General features: G+C 38.4%; 1 protein-coding gene across 3 annotated transcripts in view; it reads right to left on the bottom strand.

Annotated features, from left to right (window-relative positions):
* The window catches only part of LOC135363165 (mitotic spindle assembly checkpoint protein MAD2A-like), a 30,490-nt gene that overhangs the window by 1,286 nt on the left and 18,372 nt on the right, over positions 1 to 10,832 (bottom strand). Inside the window, exon 8 of one of the 3 annotated variants that reach the window (XR_010408837.1) lies at positions 8,625 to 10,569. The exons of 1 other annotated variant lie outside the window; for it this stretch is intronic. The gene's annotated coding sequence lies outside the window, so the exon portion shown is untranslated. Of the gene's footprint in view, positions 1 to 8,624; positions 10,570 to 10,832 lie in introns of those variants that run through there. One more of the 3 variants, XR_010408839.1, reaches the window with a different exon arrangement.

The following is a 10,832-nucleotide window of genomic DNA, read 5'->3' as shown; positions in this document are numbered from 1 at the left end:
GTCAGTCTGTTTTGAGGCTCAAAAATAGTATATCAAAAGACTACCTTCTGCAGTGAAGCCTTGAATGACCACCTATAAGTTCTGCATACTTTCTGAATGATGTGAACATCCTTTTGTCTTCAGTTCTCAGGACTGAAAATCAAGTGAGTCTACAGCACTAGGCAGAGTACTGTAAAATGCTTGAAGCCTGAGGATTCCATAGTAACCTGAGATCACTACCATTATGATGTCACGGATCTAAGGCTCATGCCGTAACTGCCAAACTGACATACTTGTTTCCCTGATTTGGCCTGCACGTTTTGATTTTTTAAAAGTAATCTTTTTTATTTTGAGATAACTATAGATTCATATGTATCTGTAAGAAATAATACAGAGAGATTACATCAATTTTCTACAGATAGAGACTTCCAGACACTTCCATCACCACAAGGATCCTTCCTATTACCCTTTTACAACCACACAAACTTCCTTCCACCTCCCCCACCTCTTTAATCCCTGGCAATCACGAATCTGTTCTCCATGTGTATAATTTTGACATTTCAAGAATGGTATACAGAGGGGATCATATAGTATGTAACATTTTTGTGATTTGCTTTTTTCCACTCAACATAACGGGAGAGTCATCCGGATTGCCACAGGTGCTCACAGTTCATTTCTCTGTGTCTCTTAGTAGTATGCCAGGATATGGCTGTATCACAGTTTGCTTCACCACCTGCTGAAGGAATTCTGGATTGTCTGCAGGCTTGGGCGTTCACTAATAAAGCTGCTGTAAACATCTGTGTACAGGTTTTTGTGTCAGCGTCGGTCTTCTCTCCTCTGGGCTAAATGCCCAGGAGTCCAATTGCCAGGTCCTAGGGTAGCTGCTCTGTTTTGTTTTTTAAGACACTAACTGTTTTCCAGAATGGCTCTGCCATTTCACATTCTCACCAGTACTGTGGGAGTGATTCAGTTTCCCCACATCCACACTAGCATCCACACTGGCAACTAGTGTTGTCATTTTTTATTTTAGCTGTTCTGATAGCTGTGTCATGATATCTCACTGTGGATTTAACGTGCATTTCCCCAATGGTTAGTGATGCTAAACATCTATTTGCCGTGCGGACATCTTCTTCAGTGTGACGGAACCTACAGTAGTCTGTTAAAAACATTTTCCGTGGAGACGGTGTTCCCTGTCCACTAGAAAACTGACCATTTTACAGATGAGGAGGTGCTTCACGGACAGGTTAGACGCTTTCAATTCAAGCAGCTGCGACATAACATGAAGGATTCAAATCCAGCTGACTCAGGAGGTCACTCAGCTTCCTGTGAGGGCCCCCCACTCTTCTCACACGGACAGTGTCTTTCCTTTGACAACAGTGGAGGACTGAAATTTGATCCTACTAACAAAGTTCATGGTTTCCCTTATAGGCACCTCGAACAGGTATGTGAATCCCTCTCTTTTATTCCCCACTCGACTCTATGGGCCTCAAGGAAAGAGTCTATGTCTGATTTATCATTTTAATTCTCACAAACATTGGCACATTGGAGGAATTCAAAAATTCTCTTGAATGGGTGAATGAAATAGTTTTCTGGCATGGATGGATGGGGAAAAGGCATGACCTAAACTAGTCTCTCTCTCATTTACTTCATTCATTCAACAGATAGTGTTTGAACCTGTACTAGGAGAAAGACACTTGCTAGGTCTGGGCAACAGAGAGCCAGGCCCAACTCTCACAAAACCAGGATTTAAATGGGGGGGTGGGGGGCAGAAATTAAACAAAGAGTGTCATCAATAACTGTGTAACACCAGACTCTGGAAAGTACTGCAGAGAAAAATTAAAGAGTGAGATGAGAAATTAAAAGAGGGACCTGACACCTGATTTCAGTTGTGAAGAAGTCTCCTTTGAAGAGCTCCTTTAAAATGAGCTTTAAAGAATAATTAGGGATTGATTAGAGAGAGGAGAGAAAAGAGGAAGGCAGAGGGAAGGGACAAGAAGAGAAGTGTATTGGAAGGGAAGATACATTTTTCAGCTGAAGGGACAGAATGCGAATATGTGACGTTTCAGAGACATGGAAGAGTTTGCTAGTTTGGAGATACAGGCAGAAGGTACAGGAGCATGAAATATGCCTGAAAAAGTAGGTAGAGGCAAGAGCACAAGTCCTGGTAGACCTTTTAGACTTTACTGAGGCCTCTCATCTTAAAACCAAACTAGCACAGAAGTGACATGTAGATAGTGGCCTTCAGACTTTTCACCACTTTTATTTTTTTTAAGATTTTATTTATTTATTTGGGTGGGGGGTAGCAGAGGGAGAGGGACAAGCACAAACAGTGCTGAGAGTGGAGCCTGACCTGGGGCTCGATCTCACAGCCCTGAGATCATGACCTGAACCAAGATCACGACCTGAGCCGAGATCAAGAGTCAGAAGCTTAACCGACTGAGCCACCCAGATGCCCCTTCTCACCACTTTTAAAGGGACAAGTGCTAGTCTGGACATGTTTGATTGTATTAGAACCATGGAGGCTCATGGGGCAACACTTTCTGGCCTCCCCTCAAGCATCTGTCAACAGTTATTTAATGTAAAAATGTAGGCAAACTTATCTCTGCACCTTCCCCAATTCCCAGATTATGTCCCATTTCTCTGCCTCTCCCTTCAGAGAGGTTAGAGATTTAGAGACCAGGAAAACTCTCCTTCTAGAATCTAGTATCTGCTTATCAATACTGATATGCATCAGTCTCACTTGGGGGAGTTTTCAGGCACTCCCTCTCTAACCCCCAGAGGTTCTGATTCATCAGATCCAGAAAACCTGTATTTTGAAAAATTTTTTGAGTGATTCTTGTATGTAACCAGGATTGTGAGTTACTAATCTTCAGGAATTAATTGAGAAAGATGTAGTGTTCTGATTCTATCTTCCCCTTGTAGTAAAGCCAAGGAGAGAAAAGTTTTCTTAGAAAGATAAAGGGAGCTTTCCTTAGTCATGTAATAGTTACATTTACAGTAATAGCTAAAGCTTAATTTCTTCTAAAATACCATTGCTACTTATTTTAATTTGATGAATGAGCTCTAAATAGAATCACAGTGATAGGGTTTGTTTTCATCTATTTCATTGAACACTTAACTTTTCACCCTAAATATCAAATAGAAGAGATAGTATAAGGTAATCCTATGCCCATAATACCAATATTTTTAAGCATGTTGCAAAGACAAGACTATTTAAAAATTTTTTTTGAAGATTTTATTTATTTGAGAGAGAAGTGAGAGAGAGAGAGAGCATGAGCAGGGAGGGGGGTCGGGGGGAGGGGGAGAAGCAGACTCCCCTATGAGCAGGGAGCCCGATGTGGGGCTTGATCCCAGGACCCTGAGATCACGACCTGAGCCGAAGGCAGATGCTTAACTGAATGAGCCATGCAGGTGCCCCTAGACTATTTTCTTAATTCAATTTCTTTCTTTTAATTTTTTTATATTTATTTTATTTCAATTCCAGTATAATTAAGTGTTATTATTAGTTTCAGGTGTACAATATAGTGATTCGATAATTCTATACATTACTCAGTGCTCATCATGATAAGTGTACTCTTAATCCCCATCACCTACCATCCATCCCCCCACCCACCTTCCTTCTGATAACTATCAGTTTGTTTTCTATAGCTAAGAGTCTGTCTTTTGGTTTATCTCTTTTTTATTTGTTTTGTTTCTTAAATTCCACATATAAGTGAAATCATATGGTATTTGTCTTTCTCTGACTTATTTCACTTAGCATTATACCCTCTAAATCCATCCATGTTGTTGCAAATGGCAAGATTTCATCTTTTTTATTGCTGAATAATATTCCATTGTGTGTGTGTGTGTGTGTGTGTGTGTGTGTATATCACATCTTCTTCATCCATTCATCTATCAGTGGACACTTGGGCTTGCTCCATAATTTGGCTACTGTAAATAATGTTGCAACAAACATAGGGGTGCATATATCTTTTTAAATTAGTGTTTTTCTCTTTTTAAAGATTTTATTTATTTATTTATTTATTTATTTATTTATTTATTTATTTGAGAATGAGAGAGGGTGAGCAGACAGGTGGGGGCAGGGGCAGAGGAAGAGGGAGAGGGAATCTCAAGCAGACTCTGTGCTGAGCGCAGAACCCAATGTGGGGTTCGATCCCATGATCCCGAGATTATGACCTGAGCTGAAACCATGTGCTAGATGCTTAACCGACTGAGCCACCCAGACACCCCACAAATTAGTGTTTTTCTATTTGGGGGGTAAATACTCAGTTATGGATCATATAGCAATTCTATCTTTAATTTTTTGAGGAACCTCCATATTGTTTTCCACAGGGGGCTGCACCAGTTGGCATTCCCACCAACAGTGCACAAGAGTTCCTTTTTCTCCACAATCTTGCCAAAACCTGTTGTTTCTTGTGTTGTTGATTTTAGCCATTTGGACAGGTATGAGGTGATAGCTCATTGTGGTTTTCATTTGCATTTCCCTGATGATGAGTGATTTGAGCATCTTTTCGTGTCTGTTGGCCATCTGTGTCTTCTTTGGAGAAATGTCTGTTGATGTCTTCCGCCTATTTTTAAATTGGATCATTTGGTTTTTTGGTGTTGAGTTGTATAAGCTCTTTATATATTTTGGATACTAACCTTTTATATCATTTGCAAATATCTTCTCCCATTCAGTAACTTGTCCTCTCGTTTTATTGGTGGTTTTCTTTGCTGTGCAGAAGCCTTTTATTTTGATGTAGTCCCAATAATTTATTTTTGCTTTTGTCTCCCTTGCCTCAGGGGACATATCTAGGAAGATGTTGTTACAACCAGTGTCTGAGAAATTACTATATGTGCTCTCTGCTAGGACTTTTTTGGTTTCAAGTCTTACATTTAGGTCTTTAATCCATTTTGAATTTTATTTTTGTGTATAGTGTAAGAGAGTGGTCCAGTCTCATTCTTTTGGATGTACCTGTCCAGTTTTCCCAACACCAGTTTTTGAAGAGACTATCTTTTCCCCATTGTATATTCTTGCCTCCCTGCTTGTACATAAAATCATGGGTTTATTTCTGGATTCTCTATTCTGTTCCGTTGATCTATTGTCTACTTTTCCGTCAGTACCATACTGTTTGGATTATTACAGCTTTGTGATATACCCTGAAATCTGGGATTGTGATACCTCCAATTTTGTTCTTTCTCAAGATTGCTTTGGCTATTTGGGGCCTTTTGTGGTACCATACATATTTTAGAATTATTTGTTCTAGTTCTGTGAAAAATGCTATTGGTGTTTTGATAGGGATTGCATTAAATCTGTAGATCATTTTGGGTATGGGACATTTTAAAATATTTGTTCTTCCATCAATAAGCATAGAATATTTTTCCATTCATGTTGTCTTCAATTTTTTTTCATCAGTGTTTTATAGTTTTCAGAATATAGGTCTTTCACTTCCTTGTTTAAGTTTATTCCTAGGTAGTTTATTATTTTTGGTATAATTGTGAATGGGACTGTTTCTTAATTTCTCTTTCTGCTTCTTCATTATTAGTGTATAAAAATGCAGATTTCTGTATATTGATTTTGTATCCTGTGATTTTCCTGAACGCATTTACCAGTTCTAGTCTATTTTTGGTGGAGTCTGGAGGGTTTTCTGTATATATAGTATCATGTCACTTGCAAATAGTCAAAGTTTTACTTCTTCCTTACCCATTTGGATGCCACTTATTTCTTTTTCTTGTCTTATTCCCGGGGCTAGGACTTCCAGTACTATGCTGAATACAAGTAGTGAGAATGAACACCCCTGTCTTGCTCTTGATCTTGGGGAAAAGCTTTTAGTTTTTCACCATTGAGTATGATTTTAGCTGTAGGTTTTTATATGGTCTTTATTATATTGAAATATGTTCCCTCTAAATCTACTTCGTTGAGAGTTTTTATCATGAATGGATATTGTACTTTGTCAAATGCTTTTCTGCATCTATTAAAATAATCATGTGCTTTTTATCCTTTCTCTTGTTGACGTGATGTATGATGTTAATTGATTTGTGAATATTGAATCACGTTTGCATCCTAGGAATAAATCCCACTTGATCACGGTGAATGATTTTTTAATGTATTGTTGGATTGGGTTGGCTATTATTTTGTTGAGGATTTTTGCATCTGTGTTCATCAGAGATATTGGCCTGTAGTTCTCTCTTTTTTAAAAAAGATTTTATTTATTTGCGATAGAGCAAGAGTGAGAGAGCGAGAGCGCACAAGCAGGGGGAGTGGGAGAGGGAGAAGCAGGCTCCCCGCTGAGCCAGGAGCCCGATGGGGGACTCGATCCCAGGACTCTGGGATCATGACCAGAGCTGAAGGCAGACGCTTAACTGACTGAGCCACCCAGCCGTCCTCTTTTTTTTTTTTTTTTTTTAAGTGTCTTTACCTGGTTTTGGTATCAGGGTAATGCTGGCCTCACAGAATGAATTTGTGATTTTGGAAGCTTTCCTTCTAACTCTTCTTTAAATGTTCGGTAAAATCCACCTGTGAAGCCATCTGCTCCTGGACTTTTGTTTGTTGGGAGTTTTCTGATTACTGATTCAATTTCATTCCTGGTAATCAGTCTGTTCAAGTTTTCTATTTCTTCCTGATTCAGTTTTGGGAGGTTATATGTTTCTAGGGATTTATCATTTCTTCTAGGTTGTTCAATTTGTTTGCATACAATTTTTCATAATATTCTTATAATCCTTCATATTTCTGTGGTGTTGGTTGTCCTTTCTCTTCTTTCCCTTCTGATTTTGTTTATTTGAGTCCTCTCCCTCTCTCTCTCTCTCCTTTATGAGTCTGGCTAAAGGTTTATCAATTTGGTTGATCTTTTCAAAGAACCAGCTCCTGGTTTCATTGATCTGCTCTATTGGGTTTTTTTTAGTTTCTATTTCATTTATTTCTGCTCTAATCTTTATTATTTTCTTCCTTCTTTAGGTTTTGGGTTTTGTTTGTTCTTTTTCTAGCTTCTGTAGGTGTAAGTTTAGGTTGTTTCTTCAATGTTTTTCTTGCTTCTTGAGGTAGGCCTTGATTGCTATAAACTTGCCTCATAGAACAGCTTTTGCTGGATTCCAAAGTTTTTGGACCATGGTGTTTTCATTTTCATTTGTCTCCATGTATTTTTTAATTTCTTCTCTGATTTATTCCCTTACAATTTTAAATCTTTGATTAAATGTGTATATTGGAAAACATTATGTAGTGTCGAGAGCATGAGCTCTGGAATCCAATTACCTAGTTTTAATCCTTCCTTATGATTTACTACCTACATGACACTGGGTAAACCAGTTATACTTCTAAAGCCTCAATGTCCTTATCTGCAAAATCAAAATGATGATAAAAGCATCTGCTTCATAGGGTTGTTGTGAGAATTAAATGAGATCATACTGCAGAAATGTTAGTATGGTACCTAAAAGATTAATCCTTCAAATAATTTAGTTATGCTTACAGGAGACAATGAGACTTTTTATTCAAAAATAGCAACAATATAATGGGTATTCCCCCCATGAATAAAGACAGGGAGAGAGAACAGGTAGTAATGCCAATTGAGTAACTACAAATTGCCAAGTTCTTTGCCAGGCAGTTTATGGACATCATCTCATTTGCTTGCAGCAGATTTGTGAGGTAAGAATCATTATTTCCATTTTATAGATGGAGAAACTGAAGCTCAATAAAGTGAAGTAACTGAGAACCACATACCAAATAATCTGCAGAGTCAAGTTTGTCTAATTTCAAAGTCATATACTTTTTCCTCACCTAAACAATGTTTTCCTTCTGGAGGAGGAAAGAAAATATATTTTAAGCCACATCCCATTTAGGTTGGCTCCCAAATTATTTAACTGACACATATGTGAGTGTTTTCATCAGCTGTCAGTGTTTGCCTATGGTGCCCCTATCCCACTCAGTCTCTCCTCCCTGAAATGGCTGGTTGAGGAACACTTAGCCACTGCTGGTACCATGTCCTAACTCTCAGTCAGGAAGTTTGCATCAGCTCCCAAGATGGACAGGAGACTCCTGTTATTTTACGGAGCCAGATCTGAGGTTTTAGACAGGCAGGGAGTAGGAGGAGTCAGGACTGGGAAAGTCGAATGATTCCCCTCCTGATGTCTAGTGGTTCACATCGCTAAGATAGATACCAGGCTGTGAATTGTGCCTCCTCAGCTGATCCCCATTCTGGATCAGTATCCCTATGAGTAATTTCTCTCCTGATTCTGGCACTCTGGACTTTCTACTACCACTGATGGATTTTTATCTCTATAGAGGGGAAAAAAGGGATGCCCAGGCCTTGGCTGCGAGTGCTCACTCCACTACCCTTTGCTGCCCTCTACTGACCATACCTGGAAAGTACATTTAACCTTTCAGGCCCTTGGCCCAAATAGATACTACAGTGAGTGAAACCAGGCACACAAAATTTGAGGTGCACCAAAAAACTAAGTAAATAAGATATGATATTTTAATTTTAATATAGTATTTTAAAAAGTCAATTTGCAAAAAATACATGGTGAACAAAATATCTAAATGTACCCTAAAACAGTACTACTAGCTTATATGTACACAGAACCTGCCATCCATCTTTTCATTCAAGAAAGAGGTCTAATACTGCAGTGGCAAATCATGCTATCAATACTGGTCAACCTTTTTCATCACTCACATATATGGGGGAAAAAAACCCAGAAAATTTAGAGTAAGTGAAAAACAAAAATGAGAAGGTCTAAGTGGAACAGATACTGTTAACAGTCGAATCCTAAAGAAAACAAGTAAGAGAACAGGGGGAAAAAAAAAAAAACTGATTAAGAAAACAAAACCAACTAACATCTTCAGAGTCAAGAAGCCAAAGAATGGGTGGCTATAAAATAAGAACAAAGAAAAAGATTTTTTGGAAATTAAAGATATCATCGACCAAATTAAATGTACTAGAAAGTCTTGAAGATTGAGTTTAAGGAATCCCACTTGACTTTGACACTTGGAATATTCATCTTTCAGTTTTAATGACATAAGATTACCCTTTCTTTCTCAGTAAGTAGAGCTATTTGGTCCTTCGGTAAGGAGTAATTTAATCATTGGAATAATGGAAATGCTATTTTAATTTGTAGAATCAACGTATAAACAAAACTTGGAAGACAACAACTGTAAAAGAATCTGACTAATACTAACATTGATAATATAAAAAAAATGGAAGTCTGAATATTAAGGCAGCAGAGACGTGGAAGAGATAATGTCACAGATCTTTTTCACCTATTTATTTATATAGCAAAAAATCAAGATACACTGTCTAAAATTGATGTAACAAAATACAGACGTAAGCATACTCTTTAAAATGGTAATAACCAGAAAAACCAAAACAATGTAACTGGAAAATGTAGAAGCAGATGGATAAAAGAAATAAGTTTCTCATCTTTCAATAGATGCTATTTCAAGTTCATAAAACAAGAAATGAAAGTATTAACATAGGTTTCAGAGGTATTGTGATAACCACCAGCAGAACAGAAAATATTTAAAAATAGGGAGCTGGAAATGAGGAGTTGGGGAACAGGTTCAGGCAGGGAATTTACTTTTCATTTGGTACCACTCTGTACTGCTTGTTTTTTAAAATGTGTGTATGTATTAATTTTACACTATAAAAGTTAAAAAAAAAAAAACAAACCCTCTTTGCAGCTGCAGCTCTTGGCATCATTTCCTTCCCAGCTGCAGTCTCTTTCCTTACACCAGTGGTCAGATCCTACTGAGACAGGAAGGAGTAAGAGAGAAAAGAAAAGTTTCTGCCCTTAATTTAAGTGTCTTGGAATCTTTTTTATTTGTTTGTGCTTGTGTTCTGTCTTTTCAAATGGCGCCACTCTTTGGAATACTAACTTTTGACTACTTTCATCTGTGATGTCTAGAATCTTCTTAAAGTCTTGCTAAACTTTGGTATCCTTCTGTTCCTTCTTGACAAAGAGTAATCCTGACTCATTGGCTCTTACTGCGACCGTGGTATTTTATTTTCTTAGAATCTTGGTTCTGGTCAACTACTTCCTAGCCAGGTCCAACTCAGCCTGCCTAGGTAGGAATGAAAAGTCTATGGAAGAGTGATGACAATTACTACTATCAGAACAAGTAAGACGTGGCATATTAGTAAGTTAAACATAGTGCTAAGGGAGCAGGGTGACGTTCATTACCCCATTCCTCATGCACTGACAGAGGAGAATGTGTTTCACTCCACTGTTCTGGAGAGAACACACTCGGAGGAATTTGGGAGTAGACGTTTTCTCTAGACCACAATCTTGCACCAAAGTGCCAAAAGCATGGGACACGAGACACAAGGAAATGAAACCAGAATATCTAAATTTTCGAAGAAGGCAATAATGTCTCAGGGTCACTCTCTAAATTTGAGAAACAAGGCAGAGAATCATAGGGGAAGGGAGAGAAAAATGAAACAAGATGAAACCAGAGGGAGACAAACCATAAGAGACTCTCAATCTCAGGAAATAAACTGAGGGTTGCTGGAGTGGTGGGGGGGTGGGAGGGATGACGTGGCTGGGTGATAGACATTGGGGCGGGTATGTGCTACGGTGAGCGCTGTGAATTGTGGAAGACTGATGAATCACAGACCTGTACCCCTGAAACAAACAATACGTTATATGTTAATAGAAAGAAAAAAAAAAAAAGAAAAGGTCACTCCCTGAAAGTAGGCAATATATATGGGAGATAACTACACACGAGTCACCAAAACAAAACAGTAACAACAACAAACACAAAGAAATACACACACATATTAAACATAAACCGTTGTGGAAGCACAACAGTTGCTGGGCGCTGTGTGCTCAGTGAATACGGACTCACAGGCTGTGGACTCAAGGCGGGTGCCTCTGGCTGGCTTGCC

This window comes from Mirounga angustirostris, unplaced genomic scaffold, assembly GCF_029215605.1.
Source record: "Mirounga angustirostris isolate CCGP_5_RB_7025 unplaced genomic scaffold, mMirAng1.0.hap1 SCAF_36, whole genome shotgun sequence".
In the NCBI taxonomy this organism is placed as follows: domain Eukaryota; kingdom Metazoa; phylum Chordata; class Mammalia; order Carnivora; family Phocidae; genus Mirounga; species Mirounga angustirostris.
The sequence above is the reverse complement of the archived record's forward strand: the minus strand, read 5'-3'. Positions and strand labels throughout refer to the sequence as shown.